The sequence below is a fragment of the Triturus cristatus genome, chromosome 2_1 (assembly GCF_964204655.1).
Source record: "Triturus cristatus chromosome 2_1, aTriCri1.1, whole genome shotgun sequence".
NCBI classification, from domain to species: domain Eukaryota; kingdom Metazoa; phylum Chordata; class Amphibia; order Caudata; family Salamandridae; genus Triturus; species Triturus cristatus.
This window is the reverse complement of record NC_140581.1, coordinates 176,832,493-176,852,844: the sequence shown is the minus strand read 5'-3', so window position 1 is coordinate 176,852,844 and position 20,352 is coordinate 176,832,493.

The window sequence follows — 20,352 nt, the reverse complement described above, 5'->3', positions numbered from 1 at the left end:
GGTTCAAGACCTGGCAGATTCTCTGAACGCCAGAGTGGACAGACTCAGCCGCCAGTGCCTGATGGATCACGAATGGCGTCTGAACTCAGACGTGGCGCAAGGTCTCTTTCTGCAGTGGGGAGAGCTTTGGTTAGATCTATTCGCCACCGAAGAGAACGCGCAATGTCATCAGTTCTGCGTGTTGGAATTCCCAAGGTGGCACTTGCTCAGCGACACTTTTCGTCGCAAGTGGAGTTGCGGTCAGTTGTACGCCTTTCCGCCTATACCACTTCTGCCCAGAGTGCTGAAGAAGATTCGGCGCGACCGGGCCCAAGTCATCCTTGTGGCTCCAGATTGGGCACGAAGATACTGGTATCCTGAGCTACTCAACATAGCGATCGATCCCCCGCTCGGACTGCTTCTTCTGGAGGATCTTCTGTCGCTGCAGCATGGGACGGTCCTCCATCCGAACCTGTCCAGCCTCCTCCTCCATGCGTGGAGATTGAGTGGCGACAGTTGACAACTGTCGATCTTCCTCTCGAAGTCTGTGATGTCATTCTGGCAGCCAGGCGTCCCTCCACTAAAACGGTATACGCCTGCAGGTGGAACAAATTTGTGGCATGGTGCACAGCTAAGGCTGTGGATCACCTTTCTGCCTCTCTTCCCTTCTGTTCCTTCTTTCTTTGGCCCAGCAGGGCTCTGCTCTGGGCACTATCAAAGGTTATCTTTCGGCCATCTCTGCTTTTCTGCGACTTCCAGATCAGCCTTCTCTTTTTAAGTCCCCGGTTGTTAACCGTTTCCTAAAAGGCATTACGCACATGTTCCCTCCCATGCCGTTCATAATGCCTCAATGGGACTTAAACCTTGTTTTGACATATCTGATATGTGCTCCCTTCGAGCCCTTTCATAACTGTCCTTTGCGTCTTCTTACTCTCAAAACGGCTTTCCTGGTAGCTATCACCTCTGCCAGACGAGTGAGTGAGCTCCAGGCTGTTTCTTCCAAACCTCCTTTCCCTTCTGTTCATCTGGACAAGGTGGTTTTAAGGACCCGTCCTTTCTTGCCAAAGGTTGTCATGCCCTTCCACATCGGGCAGACCATCACTTTGCCCACCTTCTTTCCGCCTCCGCATCCTTCAAAAGAGGAAGAGAGGCTCCACCGTCTGGACCCAAAATGTGCGCTCTCGTTCTACCTGAAGCACACGCAGCAGTTCCGGGTGGATGACCAGCTCTTCGTTGGCTACATGGGCACCAAAAAAGGTCGGGCTGTGCACAAACAGACCATCTCTCGGTGGGTTGTTCTCTGCATCAAAGCCTGTTACTCGTTGGCTAAGAAGGAGCCTCTTGTGGGGCTGCGTGCCCATTCTACCAGGGCAACAGCAGCCACTACTGTCTTGGGACGCGGCGTTCCCTTGCAGGACATTTGTTAGGCGGCTACGTGGGCCTCACTGCACACGTTTACCAAGCATTACTGCCTTGACAGTTGGGTCCGGAGAGACGGCTTTTTTGGCCGTTCTGTTCTCCGTGACTTTCTGGTGTAATCTATTTGCAGACCCACCACCGGGGTTGGTATTGCTGGGGTATCTATTTTAAGGTAAGGATAGCTGGCCCAGAAGGCAATGTACTGCTTGAAAAGTGAGTTGAGGAGACCATGCAGGCCTGGAGCCCCTTCTGCCTTCAGTTTCTTTTAGATGTTCTCTAGTTGCTTGCTCATACTGCCATCTGCCCATTTCAGACTTGAGTAAGGGCAGGGAAGGAAAAAAGACAGACAGTAGCTGAGAAGCATAAATGCTACAGTTAGAAATGAGATAGTGTAAGGTCCATTGTGGATAAGAGGAGTTTATTTACTCCTCCTTGTAACTTCAAGATTCCTGGCTCCATGTATGTGAAGAAAGTTCCAGAAGTTAAAATTCTGAATAGCGGAGGAATGTCCCCAAAATCGTTGTACCTCAACAAGAAGAAGCCAACCGGTTGGTGATATACACCTCTGGATGACAGGAACATTAGGCAGAGGTAGCCTGTAGTAAACAGCAAACCCATTATAGGCTTTATTGGTGAGTAAAGTCTTGAAGTCAATACATTGTTTCACCGACACTAGTGCAAGGTTCATGTGGCAGGGAAGTATACTCTGTGTTCAAAGTCAAAGATAGGGTGGTCGCATGGTTTATAAATTGGTATGCTAAATAGAGATTTGATTGACAGCCCACTGCATTACATTGAAACAATTAAAGTGGATTGTTACTACTGAATTTTAAATGGCCCTTATCATTCATGTTGCCATGAAAATCTCTTCACAGTGGCTGGGCCCAACCTCATGTTTCCCTGAGGACTGCAAAAAAAATGGTATATTGACATCAAATTAGTTTGAAGATGCAAGATTAAGTGAGGGATAAGAACACCAAATAGCTGTTCATAGTCCTTGTGCTGCGTGGTCGGGTACCATCCTGGTGTTTTTACTAGACCTGTTTGTAGTGTATCCACAAATACCATGAAATTAGAAAGGCCTCAGACCGCTTGTGTGCCAACTATTGACCCTGTGCATGGTTTAGATTACTCCATCAATTCACACTCAAGTACGCCAGGTCTGATACAAAAAGGGGCTAGAGGCTAGTACACTGCCTGAAACTATACCTTATAAAGAAAATAAGTACATGTGAGATGCAATGAAATTGTTTACATAGAAGGAATCCTTTTTAAGGACGAGAATCCTCACTCATCCGAGGGTGACATGCTTCAGGTCCCCTCCTCACACCCGGCCTGCTAGGTCCATGGTGTGGGTTACAACTCCCAAAGTGGGAGGAGCAGAGGTGTTTTGATGAGCGATGGAAATAGTCAGTGAGGGACAGAGTGCTAGTGAAAATATAATGTGTGGTGTTTGTTAAAACTACCTCCAGAGGGCCAAAATGACTTTATTCTGTAGGTCCAAAGGGGTAGAGTTAAAAAGAGAACTGGGGTTGTAAACCAAATATACCCTTCTCAGTGGTCAACATGTTTCTGTCCACTAGCGTACCCCAAAAGGGGTTCCAGGGCATTCATTAGGACCATAATTGATTGGTCACTCTGTTCAAAGTACTCATATAATGCAAACATTTATTATTTATACTGGCCTGTCAAGGATCAAGATGGCCACAATGGTGGCCTGAATATGTAGCGGGTCTACCGTCATTCTAGAAAAGTAAAAGAAAAAAGAGAAAACGAAAAGTAAAGTTAGTAATGTTTGCTAAGTTAAAAGGGTGCTTAACTACTTATGTGGAAATAATGACTGTTGTCAAAATATTGTGCTCAAAATCTAGCAATGCTTAGCAACCACACAAATACTCATTAACAGTGGTTAACTTTACAGTCATGTCCTATGTTGTATGAAGGATACCTTACCTCCTTAAAGAGTGATATCCACCCTCAAGCCACTGGGTACATCCAGGAGCTCCCCACTGAAAAGGATACAATAACAAACAGTATATCCTCTGTAGTTTATGTGTGTCAAAGGATATCCACCACCAATTAGTGCAAATTCATGACAGCTACATTGATGAGCAGATGATTCACCTTGTGTCTTTCAATGAACACTCTAGCTGCTCGTTGTAGCATTAAGATGCACAACAATCCGCAAAGTGGTGAAACAACACATCTTCCCTACCCTTACTGTACGTGAAGGGTTGGTTCTCACAAGGATTTATCAAGCACAGTGCAAATTACATCTCATTATGCTCCATTAGGAATTGGCTCACCCTATAGTAGTGGCCACAACATGTTTGAGCTAGCGTTATGTCTAGCATCTTGGTAAACATTACATCATGTATAAATATTTAGGCTAAACCTGCTCTGAGTAATACAGGCACCTAGTGTCCCTTAAAGAAAAACCCTACATGATGTTCATGACGATCAATTCGCAAGAAGAATGTGGCTGACCTGCCCAAATTAGAATGGTCCATGAAGTGAGTCAAGTCAAGCATATCTTTATTTGGTTTGAGTAAACCAAAAACGTATAACATACATACATAGTGCATAAGTTTTACATGTCGAATTAGTACAATAAAATGTCACTTGACTCAAATACTCCACAGTTTATAAAAGAAATGTAAAATACAAGATTCTAAAAAGAGAGACGCCAATTACGTTTACATTTCATATTGTTTAATTATTAAAAGTGGGATCCTAATAAAAATTTAGAACTGCCATGCAGATAGCTTCAGTAGACAAGGAGCATAGAAATTTAAAACCCTCCTGGTGATTACGTGGGCGAGTGTCTCTTTAAAGTGGAATAAGGAACGCGCCCTTGGATCCTTATAAAGCGTACTAAATAAGATAAAGTGCAAGGTGCTTTGTTGTGATAAGTTATTACAAGGGCAAGGGGTAAGATTAGTGCACCATTCAGCCTGGTTAGGGAAGGCCACTAAAAAGTGCACAGTGCAAAGCCGAAGTCTAGTCAGAAGAAATCCAAACTGCACGTTCGTAATAAAAGACAAATGCAATTGTTGATGTAAAAGGGGCTGATCAATATGGGGTTGCAGCCCTACTAGCCGGCGATTATCGAGCTCACCACAATATGCATTTTGTATGATCGATTTCATATTTGTATCTATGCTGTCAGGATTATCGTAATAATGCCCTAGGCCGATTTCATTAAATTTTCCTTTCACATAGCTAAGCCATAGTATAGCCTCGGCATTATCCAGCATCATGCAATCCTTGATAATTTCTCTTGTGAGCTTTAGGTCTTCCGACAGCCTAACTTTGGCCCAAAGGATCAGTGGAGCAATAATAATCCGATCAGCAATAAAATCCACCCCTACCTCAGTGTGACAAAATGCTGTGGGGGCGCTTTTTGGGATCATCAACAATCTCTTTAAAAACTTATTTTCTAGCGTTTGAAGTTGTGTGCTTTTATAGTGTCCCCATACTCCCGCCCCATATGTAGCAGTAGACAAACATTTTGATTTATATAAGGTTATCTGTTCCGCTACTGACTTGACTTCCACAGCATGGCTAGTGTTCAGCACCCTAGATATAATAAGATGTTCCCAATTCAATTTATTATTAAAAACATTCCCTAGGTAGTTGAAATTTGAGACCTTGTCTATTGTCTTACCCTTTACTGTAAACGTTCTAGATTTAGTGTGACTCGGACCACAGACCATAATGTAGGATTTAGTCAAATTGACCTTTAGGTCCAGGGATAGCATCAAATCAGTAAAAGCATTCAGCGACTTCTGTAGACTATTAGCAGTTAAAGCCATTAAAAACCGTGTTGTCCGCAAATGACAACAACGGGATCGGCTTACCCCCAATTCTGGGGAAGTCTTACTCCTGATCTAATAGAGCCAATTCTATTCCGTTTGTATACAGGAGGAAGTGAAAGGGGGCCAATATGCACCCCTGACACGGACTCCCTCAGTGGAAACAATGGGCCCTGTCCTTTCTCCCCCAGGGCCGTATCGTATGGCTATCGTGGTGGATGCATGCAGCCTATGCAATAGGGTGATGAAAGGCTCCTCGAAACCCATTTTCCCCATCATGGACCACAGTTTACCCCTATTAACCGTGTCAAAAGCACTGGACAAATGCATGAAGGCAAGGTGTATTGACCCCTTCCTTGCCTTCATGTACTTGCCCATGATCAGAGCCAAGTTGAGGCACTGTTCATTTGTTCCCATACCTCTTCTAAAGCCATATTGAGTTTGGGACAATATCCCTTTGGAATCTGCCCAGGTCTCAAGGTGCACTAAGATCACCCTCCCTAGCACCTTAACCGTACCGTCAATTAAGGAAATGGGCCTATAACAGGCCGGCTCTTCCCTCTTTCCCTTCTTGTACACCGGGACCACTATGGCCTCTTTCCATGATGTTGGAATGGGGCCAATTATTGCTGCTCTAAAGACGTTCGTCAAAAGTGGTGCCCAGAGTAGGAAATTACTTTTAAATAAATCAAGAGGTACCCCATCCGGCCCTGGGGCTTTTAGATGTATCCCTTTCTTGAGGGCATCCTCAACCTCACTCACTGAAAGAGAGGCACTCAGCTGGTGTTCAGTTTTTGGAATTAGTAGGACCTCCTGACTTATTTCCTGGCTAGTAATACCATTCGGGTTGAGTATTTTGGTATAGTGTGATTCACACACATTCCCTGGTATTAATGAGCCCTTGATTCCTGTGAGAATAATGGGCGGTTTATTACCTCCCAAAAGCTCTTAGAATCTTTGAGAACACTTGGTCTCTCTAGGTCCTCCCAGGCCAACTTTCTCAGGTCTTGCTTCCTCTGTGCGACTATGGTCATATAGGACTGCCTTGCGCTCTTAATTAAGACTTTATCACGCGGGCCAGTGTGTCGTGCCTTCGTTAGGTCCTTTTGGGCCCTTGTACACTCAGCGTTAAACCATTTATTCCCCCTAGATTCCCTTGATACTAATGGGTTCGTCAGATTTCTTGATACGTCCCTCCAAATTCCCTGAAAACCCTGTATAACCATTTCAGGGACGGAATCATAATCAAAGCATTTCAGGATATGGCTTAAGTTTGCTTTAACAATGCTCTCCTCAAATTGGGGGGGGATTTATCTTGTTCCATTTCATTCTCACGCCTTGGTTTAAATTATACTGGAGGAGGCGGCCATCACCTTCCTTCTCCTGGGCAGCTACAAGTAAGGAGACCGTGAGGGGGTTATGATCGCTGGCATTGTTTGGCTCCACCTCAAAACTGTCAATAACGCTTTCCCTACCTCTGCCCATATAAGTGGGATATTGGATTTCAGTGTTACTGACCAGAGTATCAACAAAAAGCAAATCATTCACAATAATATTTTTCATTTAAGGCATCTCCCTGTGGAGTGTGTATGAAATGCGTCAGTGGTTGACCCTCAGTGTCTGTAAACCCACAAACTTTATTTGAGCTATGGCTACATAAAGTGAAATTAAAATCCCCAACCCAATAGATACACAGGGGCTTCCACTTCTCTGTGATCTTATCAATTTCCTCCTTAAGGTTTACAATAATACATCTATTTGGGTCAAAAACATTGTAGTACTATTTAACCCCTTCAGCGCGGCGCGGATTACCGCGCTGTGCTGAAGGTTCTATTGCGCGATCGGGGCCATGACGGAGCGGTTCCGTCATACGCACAGCGCAACCGATGCGCATGACGGACCCGCTCCGTCATGCGCATCGGTTGGGCGGGCCTGTATATGCTCCAAAGGGGAGTCTCCAAGGTGGCATAGGGCAAATTCCGCCCATCTCCTATCATTAAAGTTCAGGACCTAACAATCCCCTTCTCTATATTTTTGTGTTTTCCCCAGCCAGCTCACTTGTCTTGCCATTATGATGTATTTGCGCCAATTTACCTGGGACTGTATTTTACTAGAGCACCAGTAGGCAGATTTATTAACCCCTTCGATGCTCATGACGGAGCGATTCCTTCATGAGCATCGGTTGGTCTGTGCTTATGACGGAACCGCTCCATCATGAGCCCAGCCCTTGGGGGAAGTGCTGGCGCTCCCCCCCCTGGGGTATCGATGTTGGCACCAAAGAGGGGGATGGCAGCGGAAGAGTTTCCGCTGCCACCCCAACCCCCCCCACTTTTCCCCATGACGTCAGCGCGCACAGCACGTGCCGACGTCATCAGGAAGCGCTGGAAACCATTTGTTTCCAGCGCGTCCATGGAGGAGCAGGTAGGTTTTGGTCTCCGATGGGGCGGGGGGGCAAAATCTAGATGCCTTGAGGCATCGGGGAGAGGAAACGCTGTTTCCTCTCCCCTGATGTCTCAATGCAGGGCATTCCTGGTGCACGATTGCGCACAGCGTCACGATCGTGCACCAGGAATGCCCCCACTAGACACCAGGGATGTCTATTTGTGTGCAAAGGAAGCAACCCCTTGGGCAAGGGTCGCTTCCTATAGGGGAAATTTCAATTAAGACTTTTCTGCCTCCCCCCGCCCCCCCGGGGACAGATTGGCCAATTCTGGACACGGGGGAGCTGGGGGGGGATCAGAAAAGCCCACTAGAGCCAGGGAATTGCTTTTTTTTTTTAATCGGAAGCGACCCCTTGGGCAAGAGTCGCATCCAGGGGCCCTAAATATTTTTTAGGCAGATGGTTTTTTTTATTTGGCCTTTCTGCCCCCAGGGGGGGGGGCAGAAAACCCCACTAGACACCAGGGAATTTATTTATTTAAAAAAATTTAATTCTGCCTCCCCCTGGGGACAGATAGCCTGATTTTTTGGGCGTTTCTGGCCCCAGGGGGAGCAGAAAAGCCCGCTAGAGCCAGGGAATTTGTTTTTGTTTTTTCCAAATTGGAAGCGACCCCTTGGGCAAGGGTCGCTTCCAGGGGCCCTATTTTTGAAAAAAGTATATATAAGTTTGTTTAATTGGCCTTTCTGCCCCGGGGGGGGGGGGGGGCCATAAAGCCCACTAGAGCCAGAGATTTAAAAATAAATTAATTGGTTGCTTCCAGGGAACCTGGGGGGCAGATCAGCCCGTTTATTTGGCCTTTCTGCACCCATTTGGGTAGTGACATAGCGTGTTATAATGTGAATTGTTCTTATTTCTTGTGAATTGTAATTGTAATGCTTTATTTCTCCCTTTTTGTTCTAGTTCAAGGCTTTTGCTCTTTAGACTGTTGCAGGTTGCGGTTTCGTTACTGGTGGTTCTGCTGTTTGTGTAGTTGCATGTGTTTGGTAAGAGACTTTTTTTGTACAATGTAAATGAGTTTAATTTTTCTGCATGAATGTGTTTTTTGCAAAATGTGTAATAGTACCAGTATGTTTGGCTTCTGTTTTTTGAGTGTCTAAAACATTTTGCATTTGTGCTTGATGTGTATTTTGTTGTCTTTGAGTAATTGGTTTTTTTTCTTTCTTTCTAGTGGGATATCGTTGATTTTTGCTGTGTCTTTGCAGAGTAGGTGCTGGTGAGTGTAGCTGTCTAATGTAAGTGAATCATATAGTTTTTGAGTATATAGATCTTTGTGATAAAGGCACACATTTTTTTACTTGCTTATTGTGCACAGTGTTGGTTGTTGACTTGTTTGTGCAGTCTCCTTTCTTAGTAAGGATAATGGCTAGCCGCAGGATTACTGCTCAGCAGGTTGTTGGTATGCTTTTTGATTCTTCCTCTGACCATGGTCCAGAGACTGACTCTGATTCTGAGGCAGAAGTGGGAGGGGAAGATTCAGGCAGTGAGTTTTCTCTCCACATGGCATCATCCGATGATGAAGCTACTCTCAGTTCGGATGAAGCTACTCTTAGTGCAGATGAAGTGCCTGTGTTAGAGGAGGACATTGATGTGCCAATAGTGCGGCAAGAGGCATCTGGGCTGCAGCCTGGGGCTGCAAGGCTTCCCATTGGTATAGTGCGGCAAGAGGCATCTGGGCTGCAGCCTGGGGCTGCAAGGCTTCCCGTTGAAAGTACTGACCTCTGGGTTGCCCCAGGCATGGTGCAGCCGCCATTGCCAGACTTTACTGGTGTTCCAGGGTGTAGAGTGAATACTGAAAACTTTGTGCAGATACATTTTTTTCAGTTGTTTATAGATGGTGTGTTTTTGTCAGAGATTGTTGAGCAGACTAATTTGTATGCCGAACAGTTTTTGGAGGGACAACAGTGCCAGCCTTAAGCCCCACTCTAGAACTACCCGGTGGACTCCCACAAATCTGGAAGAGATGAAGAAGTTCTTGAGTTTCACTTTTTTGATGGGCTTGCTAAGGAAGCCATCAATGTCTTCATATTGGTCTACTAGTCCCTTGATGGCAACTGCTATATATCTGAAAGAAACACGTTAGTTAGATTCCTCACCTTAGAATATCCCCAGGCGTCAGACTGGATCCGGAAGATTTTTCGTCAGCAATACCCCTTGCGCGTCGCTAGGCGTCGTCTGCGGCTCCGCGTCCGTCGTCGGCGTCGTGCGCCGGGATGACGTCGTCGGAGTACTTAGACGCCGCCCTCGCGCGCTGACGTCAGTTCTTGTTCTTCTTTTTTCCGCGCCAGTAAGCGCAGATCCGGGAGAGCTACCCCTTTTAGTCTTTTTTGACTAAATCTTTTTGATCATTTTTGATCCTTGTCTGTCGACATCTGGTGCCGGTAGGATGCCTGGGTTCAAGGCTTGTGAAGATTGTCATCGACTGATGTCGGTGACCGATCACCACCGCCGGTGCCTCTACTGCTTAGGCCTCGACCACGACGCGGAGTCGTGCAACGACTGTCAGGCCCTGACTTCGAAGGCTAGGCGGGAGCGGTCCCGCAAGCTTCTGGAGCTTCGCCACTCGGCTCCGCGTCGTGCGCGATCCCGGTCCAGGAGGAGGTCCAAGGATCGCTCGCGGAGCCCTAGCCGACGCCACCATCGCTCGTCGGGCTCCAAGTCGTCGGGTAAGTCCAAACACTCTAAGAAGTCGAAGCGGCGACATCGCTCTTCGGACTCCCCTCGCCGGTCGCGCGACTCGGCCGAGGGTCCAAGTGGTTCCACCCCCGCGGCTCCGGCGGAGCCGCAGGTGCCGCGTCCGCCCCCATACCTTCCGGTCCCTGGGGCTGACGCGGCGCCGGCGGAGATCAGTGCCTTCCTCTCGGCCATGAGGAGCCTGGCCCCGCCGTCGACGCCCGCTGGCGCGCCTTCGGGCCCCGCGGACTCGACTGGGCGACCTCGCGTGCCGGCGGCTCCGGCCCCGGCGCCGTCGACGACTCCGGTCTCGACGCCGCAGGTCCCCGCGGGGCCCTTGCCTGGGCCCCAGTCGACGCCGGTTGACCTTGTCACTCCTCCACCGGCGCCGACGCCTGAACCACCGACGCCGTCACCGGCGCCACCGACGCCGACGCCTGTGACGCCGACGCCCCGGTTTAGCCCTCATCCGGACCCGACGCCGGCACGGCGTCCGCCGACGCCGCATCCGACGCCGCTTGAGTCCTACCATCTCTACAGTCCGGTTCCGATCATTCCTCCTGTTTATCAGGAATCGGAAGAAGGGGGCGACTGGGAGGGGTTCGAGGACCCTCTGGCTGTTCAGTCACAGCTTTCTCAGGACTGGGCAGATGAACTGGGGGAGGCCAGCGGACTGGACACCTCGCCAGACGCTGGATTCACTTCTCCTCCGACCGTGGCTTCGGAGGAGGGTGCAGCATTTTCTGTGGTGCTGCGCAAGGCGGCTGAGGCCCTTGGGCTCGAGTTGCCTGCCGTGGCTGTGAGGACCAACATCCTCACTGAGGTGCTTCAAACCTCAGCAAGCTCCACTGAGCCTCTGCTGCCGTTCAACGAGGCCCTCACTGACGTTCTGCAGGGCACCTGGTCCAAGCCCTCCACAGTTCCTCCTGTGGATAGGAACGTTGCCAGGCGCCACCGCCCTGCTCCGGGCGACCCCAGTTTCCTGTCCCAACACCCCACCCCCGAGAGTCTGGTTATCCAGGCCTCTACTTCCCAATCCTCCTTCCCGACCGCTCCGCCGGACCGGGATTCCAAGAGACTCGAGCAGTTTGGCAAGAAACTGTTCTCGTCCCTTAGTTTGGGCCTGCGGTCCTTAAATACCGCCTGTCTCTTGGACCGTTATTCCCATTCCCTGTGGGATACGGTGGAGGACGTGCTGCCCCTGTGTCCGGAGGAGGTCCGGACGCGTCTTACCCAGGCTTTGGCCGATGGGAGGGATGCGGCACGGCACGCCATACGATGTGGGCTTGACACCACGGACTCGCTAGGTCGGGCGATTTCCACCACGGTGGCGCTCCGCCGCCACGCCTGGATGCGGTCCACGTCATTTTCCGGGGATGTCCAGAACACCCTCATGGACATGCCCTTTGATGGCACTCGCCTGTTTGGTGAGAAGGCGGACAGTGCGCTGAACCGTTTTAAGGACTCCCGGGCTACGGCCAAGTCCTTGGGCCTCTCGGCTCCGCGGGCGCACACCTCCGCTTTTCGCCCCTTTCGTGGCCAAGGAAGGGGCGCCTCCTCCCGTCCGCAAAGCCACCAGCCGCAGAACCAACCTGCGCGCGGTCGCGGACGTGGCTTCCGCCGTGGCGGAAATGGAGGCCGACGTGGTCAGCCCACATCCACCCCGGCAGCATCCGCCTCAAAGCCTTCCTAGTCCGAGCTTTCAGGCCCATACCACGCCAGTGGGCGGCAGAGTTCGCCATCACCTGCTCCACTGGCGGTCCATAACATCGGACAGGTGGGTGCTGCAAATCGTCCGAAGGGGCTACTCCCTCCCCTTCGAGACGACCCCTCCAGCCATGCCACCGCAGCACCACCGTATCTCGGGGGATCATTTGGATCTTCTCCGCGAGGAAGTTTCGGCTCTCTTGGCCAAGGGGGCCGTCGAGCGCGTTCCGAGTCCAGAAGTAGGTCGTGGTTGTTATTCCCACTACTTTCTGGTTCCCAAGAAGGGCAAGGGGGGCCTGCGCCCTATCTTGGACCTCCGGAACGTCAATGCCTTCCTCCGAAAGGAGAGGTTCAAGATGCTCACGTTGGCTCAGGTTTTAGCTGCCCTAGACCCTGGAGACTGGATGGTAGCGTTGGACTTGCAGGACGCATATTTCCATATCCCCGTCCTGCCGGCCCACCGGCGTTACCTGCGGTTCACGGTGGGCCAAGAGCACTTTCAGTTTACCGTGCTCCCCTTCGGCCTCACCAGTGCCCCTCGGGTGTTCACGAAAGTGATGGCGGTGGTCGCAGCTCATCTGCGCAGATCAGGGGTCCCAGTCTTCCCCTATCTCCACGACTGGTTGTTGAAGGCGGGCTCGCCCCAGGCAGTCGTCTCCCACCTCCAGACTACGGCGGATCTCCTGCATTTGCTGGGGTTTTCCATCAACGTGCCGAAGTCACACTTGAGCCCCTCTCAGAAGCTCCTCTTCATCGGAGCGGTTCTCGATTCGGCGCAGTTCCGGGTCCATCCTCCGGAACAGCGGGTCCGGGATATACAGGCCCTGATTCCCATCTTTCGGCCTCTATCCCGGGTTTCGGTCAGGCTAGTGTTGCGGCTTCTGGGGCTGATGGCCTCCTGCATCCTACTAGTGCATCACGCCAGGCGGCGCATGCGGGCTCTGCAGTGGGACCTGAAGTTTCAGTGGGCCCAGCATCACGGCAACCTGTCCGACCATGTCTTGATCTCGGAGGGTACTGCACAGCAGTTGCAGTGGTGGCTCACGGACCGCGAGTGGGTCAAGGGCAAGAGCCTCTCCCTTCCCCAACCGGAGCATGTCGTAGTGACGGATGCGTCCCTCCTGGGATGGGGTGGCCATATGGGAGAGGCGGAGATCAGAGGCCTCTGGTCTCCGGCGGAGTCTCGTCTCCACATCAACCTGTTGGAGTTGAGAGCGATCCGGCTTGCACTGAAAGCCTTCCTTCCCTCTGTCAGGGGAAGTGTCGTGCAGGTGTTCACGGACAACACCACCGCCATGTGGTACTGCAACTAACAGGGCGGGGTGGGGTCGTGGACCCTTTGTCAGGAGGCTCTGCGCCTCTGGACATGGCTGGAACACCAGGGCGTCACCCTGGTGGTTCAACATCTGGCGGGCTCTCTGAACGCCAGAGCAGACGAACTCAGCCGCCGGTGCATGATGGATCACGAATGGCGTCTGAACTCCGAAGTGGTGCAAGGCCTCTTTCAGCAGTGGGGAGAGCCTTGGTTAGATCTATTCGCCACCGAAGAGAACGCGCAATGTCAGCAGTTCTGCGCGTTGGAATTTCCAAGGCGGCACTCGCTCGGCGACGCTTTTCGTCACGAGTGGAGTTGCGGTCTGTTGTACGCCTTTCCGCCTATACCACTTCTGCCCAGAGTGCTGAAGAAGATCAGGCGCGACCGGGCCCAAGTCATCTTGGTGGCTCCGGATTGGGCACGAAGATACTGGTATCCCGAGCTACTCAGTCTGTTGACCGATCCCCCGATACGTCTGCCCCTTCGGGAGGATCTTCTGTCGCAGCAGCAGGGGACGGTCCTCCACCCGAACCTGTCCAGCCTCCACCTCCATGCGTGGAGATTGAGCGGCGGCAGTTGATGCCATTTGACTTGCCTCCTGAAGTCTGTGATATCATTCTGGCAGCCAGGCGTCCCTCCACAAAGTCGGTATACGCCTGCCGGTGGAACAAATTTGTGGCATGGTGCACAGCAAAGGCTGTGGATCCCCTTTCCGCCCCTCTTTCTGAGGTTCTCCTCTTCCTTCTTTCTCTGGCCCGGCAGGGCTCTGCCCTGGGCACCCTGAAAGGTTATCTTGCTGCCATCTCCGCCTTCTTGCGGCTTCCTGATCAGCCTTCTCTTTTCAAGTCCCCTGTGGTTACACGCTTTCTCAAAGGCATTACACACACGTTCCCTCCTGTCCCTTTTGTAATGCCTCAGTGGGACTTGAATCTGGTTTTGACATTCCTGATGTGCGCTCCCTTCGAGCCTCTTCACAATTGCCCTCTTCGTCTTCTAACTCTAAAGACTGCTTTTCTGGTAGCCATCACCTCGGCTAGACGGGTGAGTGAGCTCCAGGCTTTATCTTCAAAGCCTCCTTTTCTATCTGTTCATCCGGACAAGGTTGTCCTTCGGCCTCGTCCCTCCTTTCTTCCTAAAGTGGTGACTCCATTTCACCTTGGGCAGTCTGTCACCTTGCCCACCTTCTTTCCGCCTCCGCATCCTTCCAAAGAGGAAGAGAGGCTCCACCGTCTGGACCCAAAACGTGCGCTCTCCTTTTATCTGGACCGCACCAAACAGTTCCGGGTGGACGACCAGCTTTTTGTTGGGTACGTGGGCGCTAAGAAGGGGAAGGCTGTGCACAAACGAACCATCTCTCGGTGGGTCGTTTTGTGTATAAAAATCTGCTATTCCTTGGCTAAAAAGGACCCTCCTGTTGGGCTGCGCGCCCATTCTACTCGGGCCACAGCGGCTACTACTGCTTTGGGACGGGGTGTCCCTTTGCAGGACATCTGTCAGGCGGCAACGTGGGCTTCGCTACACACGTTTGCCAGGCATTATTGCCTTGACAGCCAAGTCCGGAGGGATGGCTTCTTTGGCCGTTCTGTCCTCCAGGACTTTCTGGTGTGATCTTGGTTCGCAGGCCCACCACCGGGGATGGTATTGCTTGGGTATCTATTCTAAGGTGAGGAATCTAACTAACGTGTTTCTTTCAGATGAACAAGTTACTAACCTTCGGTAACGATGTATCTGTAAGAAACATTAGTTAGTTAGATTCCTCACCGACCCACCCATCCTCCCCGTTCTGCGAACTGACATCTAGGGTTAAGGTTGTCCTTTCAGGCCCCTAGATTTTATTTTTGGCACCAGTGTCGGTCTTTGCATGGCTCTGCGTTCCTGGCGCGGAAGGCTATGTACAAGAACTGACGTCAGCGCGCGAGGGCGGCGTCTAAGTACTCCGACGACGTCATCCCGGCGCACGACGCCGACGACGGACGCGGAGCCGCAGACGACGCCTAGCGACGCGCAAGGGGTATTGCTGACGAAAAATCTTCCGGATCCAGTCTGACGCCTGGGGATATTCTAAGGTGAGGAATCTAACTAACTAATGTTTCTTACAGATACATCGTTACCGAAGGTTAGTAACTTGTTCTTCCGGAAGTCATGAGTCGTGATAAGTATTTGCTTCTGCTTCGGATGATGCATTTTGTTGATAATGGTTTAGCTTTGCCACGAGATCACCCTGAATGTGACTGTCTTTTTAAGATTCGGCCTGTCATTGATCACTTTGTTGATCGATTTTCTGAGATCTTGCTTCAGGGAAAGAAATTGCAGTGGATGAGTCTTTGGTATTGTTCAAGGGCCGCTTGGTTTTTAGGCAATACATTCCTAGTAAGAGGGCACGCTATGGAATTAAGCTGTATATGCTGTGTGACAGTAGGACTGGATATGTCTCTAATTTCATGGTGTACACCGGTAAGGAATCCAGGATTATCCCCCCGGTTATCCGTCCTCTTTTGGAGTGACTGAGAAAATTGTGTGGGAACTTGGTAGAGGATTTTTTAACAAAGGCCACCACTTATATGTAGATAACTTCTACACTGGTGTGCGGTTGTTCAGGGAATTGGCCAAAGTGAACACTGTTGCTTGTGGCACAATCTGCTCTAACCATAAAGGTTTCCCAAAAGAACTTGTTTGTCAAAAGCTTGTTGCGAGGAGCTTCTACCTGTGAAGTTTTCAGACAGGAGAGATGCTGACTACCATCCATGATGAAAGCACTGCACCTGTGACTGTTTGGGGTCAGGTTGCTGAAGCGCGCAATCCTGTGTGCATTTTAGACTATAATAGGCACATGGGTAGTGTTGACAGAGTAGTTCAGAGGTTGGAACCTTGCGCTGCTCTTCCTAAGGCTTACATTTGGTACAAGAAGTTGGCTATCCATCTTTTCCACTTGACAACCTTAATGCTTTTGTTGTGTTCCAGGATTCTTGTCCTGAGTCAAAGATGACTTTTGCTAAGTTTCAGGAGTCTGTAATAGGCAGCCTTGTTTTAGTGGAACAGGCAAGTGTTCCTAGAGTTGGAGTGGTGGAGGATGTTGCTAGATTGAAAAAACGCCACTTTCCTGATCACATTCCTCCCACACCCTCAAAAGACTTGTCCAGTAGGAGATGTAGAGTCTTTGGCGAAGAGGTATGCGGAAGGAGACTCGTATGTACTGCCCGAGTGTCCTTCTAACCCTGGGCTGTGTGTGCCTGCTTGTTTTAGAATGTACCACACGCAAAATAATTTTTGGGAGCATCCATGAGTGGTAAAGTGAACTGCCTGGCCTCTATTGTTTAATATTTTATGTTCAGTTTCAAGGTTGGCTTTTGTGTAGTGTATTTAGTTTGTTTTTGTGTTAGTAGATTTGTATCTATTTGCAATTTGTTTGTGTTTTCTTATTTATATAAAAAAAAATCCTAAATGTGATGGCGGTGTGCGTGGAGTGGCGCTTGTCTGGTGGTGTGAGTGGTGTTTGTCTGGTGGTGTGAGTGGTCTGGCGCTTGGCTGGCGGTGTGTTTGGATTGGCGCTTGGCTGGCGGTGTGTTTGGATTGGCACTTGGCTGGCGGTGTGTTTGTACTGTGCTTGGCTGGCGGTGTGTTTGTACTGGCGCTTGGCTGGCGGTGTGCGTGGACTGGCGCCTGACTGGCGGTGTGGTGTGCGTGGACTGGCGCATGGCTGACGGTGTGGTGTGCGTGGACTGGCGCTTGGCTGGCGGTGTGCATGGACTGGCGCTTGGCTGGCAGTGTGCGTGGACTGGCGCTTGGCTGGTGGTGTGTTTGTACTGGCGCTTGGCTGGCGGTGTGCGTGGACTGGCGCTTGGCTGGCAGTGTGCGTGGACTGGCGCTTGGCTGGCGGTGTGATGTGCGTGGACTGGCACTTGGCTGGCGATGTGCGTGGACTGGTGCTTGGCTGGCGGTGTGTGTGGACTGGCGCTTGGCTGGTGGTGTGTTTGTACTGGCACTTGGCTGGTGGTGTGTTTGGACTAGTGCTTGGCTGGCGGTGTGCGTGGACTGGCGCTTGGCTGGCGTTGTGTGTGCACTTGCGCTTGGCTGGCGGTGTGGTGTGCGTGGACTGGCGCTTGGCTGGCAGTGTGCGTGGACTGGTGCATGGCTGATGGTGTGGTGTGCGTGGACTGGCGCTTGGCTGGTGGTGTGCGTGGACTGGCGCGCTTGGCTGGCGGTGTGTTTGTACTGGCGCTTGGCTGACGGTGTTCGTGGACTGACGCTTGGCTGGCGGTGTGGTGTGCATGGACTGGCGCTTGGCTGCCGGTGTGGTGTGCATGGACTGGCGCTTGGCTGGCGGTGTGCGTGCACTGGCGCTTGGCTGGCGGTGTGTGTGGACTGGCACTCGGCTGGCGGTGTCTGAGTAGTGACTTGGTGCTGGTCACTACACACACTGCTAGCTGAGCGCCACTCCACGCAATCCATCAGTTTGTGTAGTTGCTGTGTCAGGAATGTGGGCGTGTGGAAGGGATGGGCCCTTGAATGGCGCTGTCTGCTGGTGTGAGTGTTGTAATGTGATGGACCCGCGGCTGGCGGCGTGAATGTTTTGTATGTGTCACACGTATGAAAGGTGTATGAATGGCCTGTAAAGAGGTTGGTGCCGTATCGTGGCCTTACAGCTCACGAGCTGTGAGTCAATGGTTCAGTTTCTCATCCTTTCAATTAACAGTGCATTTCATTTTTGTGAAATGTCTGGTTAATACAACTGTATATACTGAACCATCACTCACCCTCGTGCCAAATCTAACCAGTATGTATGTGTGCTTGAGGAATTGGTGGTTGTTCATAAAAATGTGTCTTTTCTGTTTTTGTCAAGCAGGGTGTACCTTGTCCTTTTTTGTGAATGTTGTAATGTGTTGGTTTTGTGCCTGGTGGTGTAAATGGTCTTGTGTGTATCATGTATGAAAGGTTTGTGAATGGCCTGTAAATCGGTTGGTGCCTTGAAGTGGCTTTACAGCTCACGAGCTGCGAGTCACTGGTTCAGTTTTGTGTCCATTCAATTATTGACAGTGCATTTCATTTTTGTGAAATCTCTTGTTAATACAATTTTAAATGCTGAACCATCACTCGCCCTCGTGCCAAATCTAACCAGTATGTGTGTGCGCTTGAGGAATAGATGGCTGTGCAGTAATCTTTGTCTGTTTTCTCTCTCTGCCAAGCTGTACATTTCATTTAAGAATAACCAAACAACTGTAGTTTTTGTCGTAAACTAAACACCCATGGGAGTGCATGGTGATGTCTCTCTTGTGGATCCCAACAAGTTATCTTACCCACAATGTCCTGCAAACCTCAAAATGTGACTGTGACATTATCCTTGCATTATTGTGCCCAAATTTTCACACGGCAGAAAGTAACAACAAATTTCCACCCCCCCCGCATTTCTCAAAGTATCCCAATAGAAATGGTACCTCACCTGTATGGGTGGGCCAAGTACCCGCGGCAGGGAAGAGCCCAAAACCTATTGATGTGACATCAAAATTACCTATCACAAACCAACCTGGTTTTGCAAGGGGGGTCACCTGGGTTTTTGGCCCTGTGCTCGGCAGCCATCTAGGGAAACCTACCAAACCCACACATTTCTGAAACCTAGACACCCGGGGGCTTCCATGGAGGTATGGCTTGCGTGGATCCCCCAACGTTTTCTTACCCAAAATCCCCTGCAAACCTCAATTTTAGCTGCAAAAATCACTTTTTTCACACATTTTTGTGTGGGAAAGTTGTGGCATCACCGGGCTCACACAAATTGCCCATCACCCAGCGTTTACCCAGGTCTCCCGATAAAAATGGTGCCTCACTTGTGTGGCAGGCCGAAGTACCCGCGACAGGGAAGGGCCCAAAACATTTTTTGATAGGCAATGTTTATGTTGCCTCAAAATGTTTTGTGTCCTTGCCTGTCGCGGGTACTTGGGCCTCCCACAACAAGTGAGGCACTATTTTTATCGGGAGACCAGTGGGAACACTGGGTGGTAGGAAATATGTGTGAGTCCGGTGATGTCACACTTTCCCACACAGAAATGTGTGAAAAAGGTGATTTTTTTCAGCTAAAATTGAGGTTTGCAGGGGATTCTGGGTAAAGAAACGGGGGATCCACGCAAGCCATACACCCCTGGAAGCTCCCGGGTGTCTAGTTTTCAGACATGTGTGGGTTTGGTAGGTTTCCATAGATGGCCGCCAAGCACGAGAAGTGTGGCTCATGGGTTAGAGGCGGCAGACCCGGAAGCTGAGATCGGTCCTGGACCAGGGTTCAATTCCCCACCTCGGCGGGTCTTGGGCTAAAAATTCCACGGACTTGATAATTCTCGCCCCGGTGCCCCCTCAACTCACGGGTTCACACTCTGCGACTCTGGGCAATAGCTTGCTTAATCTCCACAACGGCCCCTCGCGGCGGGATGCCTGACTTTCACCTTGTGGATACCCTGCTATCTCACAGGGGAATACCAGGACGGGTTCCCTAAGCAAGCGCCGGGAAACCCACTGCGGGTAGCTGTGCGCTATATAAGCTCAACTACATTTACATTTACGTGGCCAAAAACCCAGGTGACCCCCCTTGCAAAACCAGGTGGTTTTGAGATATGAAATTTTGATGTCGCCTCACTACGTTTTGGGCCATTGCCTGTCGCGGGTACTTGGGCCTCCCACACAAGTGAGGCACCATTTTTATCTGGAGACCAGGGGGAACGATGGGTGGTGGGAAATTTGTGTAAGCCCGGTGATGCCACAACTTTCCCACACAAAAATGTGTGAAAAAAGTGATTTTGTTCAGCTAAAATTGAGGTTTGCAGGGGATTCTGGGTAAGGAAACGTTGGGGGATCCACGCAAGCCATACCTCCCTGGAAGCCCCCGCGTGTCTAGTTTTCAGACATGTGTGGGTTTGGTAGGTTTCCCTAGATGGCCGCCGAGCACGGGGAAAAAACCCAGGTGACCCCCCTTAAAAAACCAGGTGGTTTTGAGATAGGCAATTTTGATGTCACCTCACTACGTT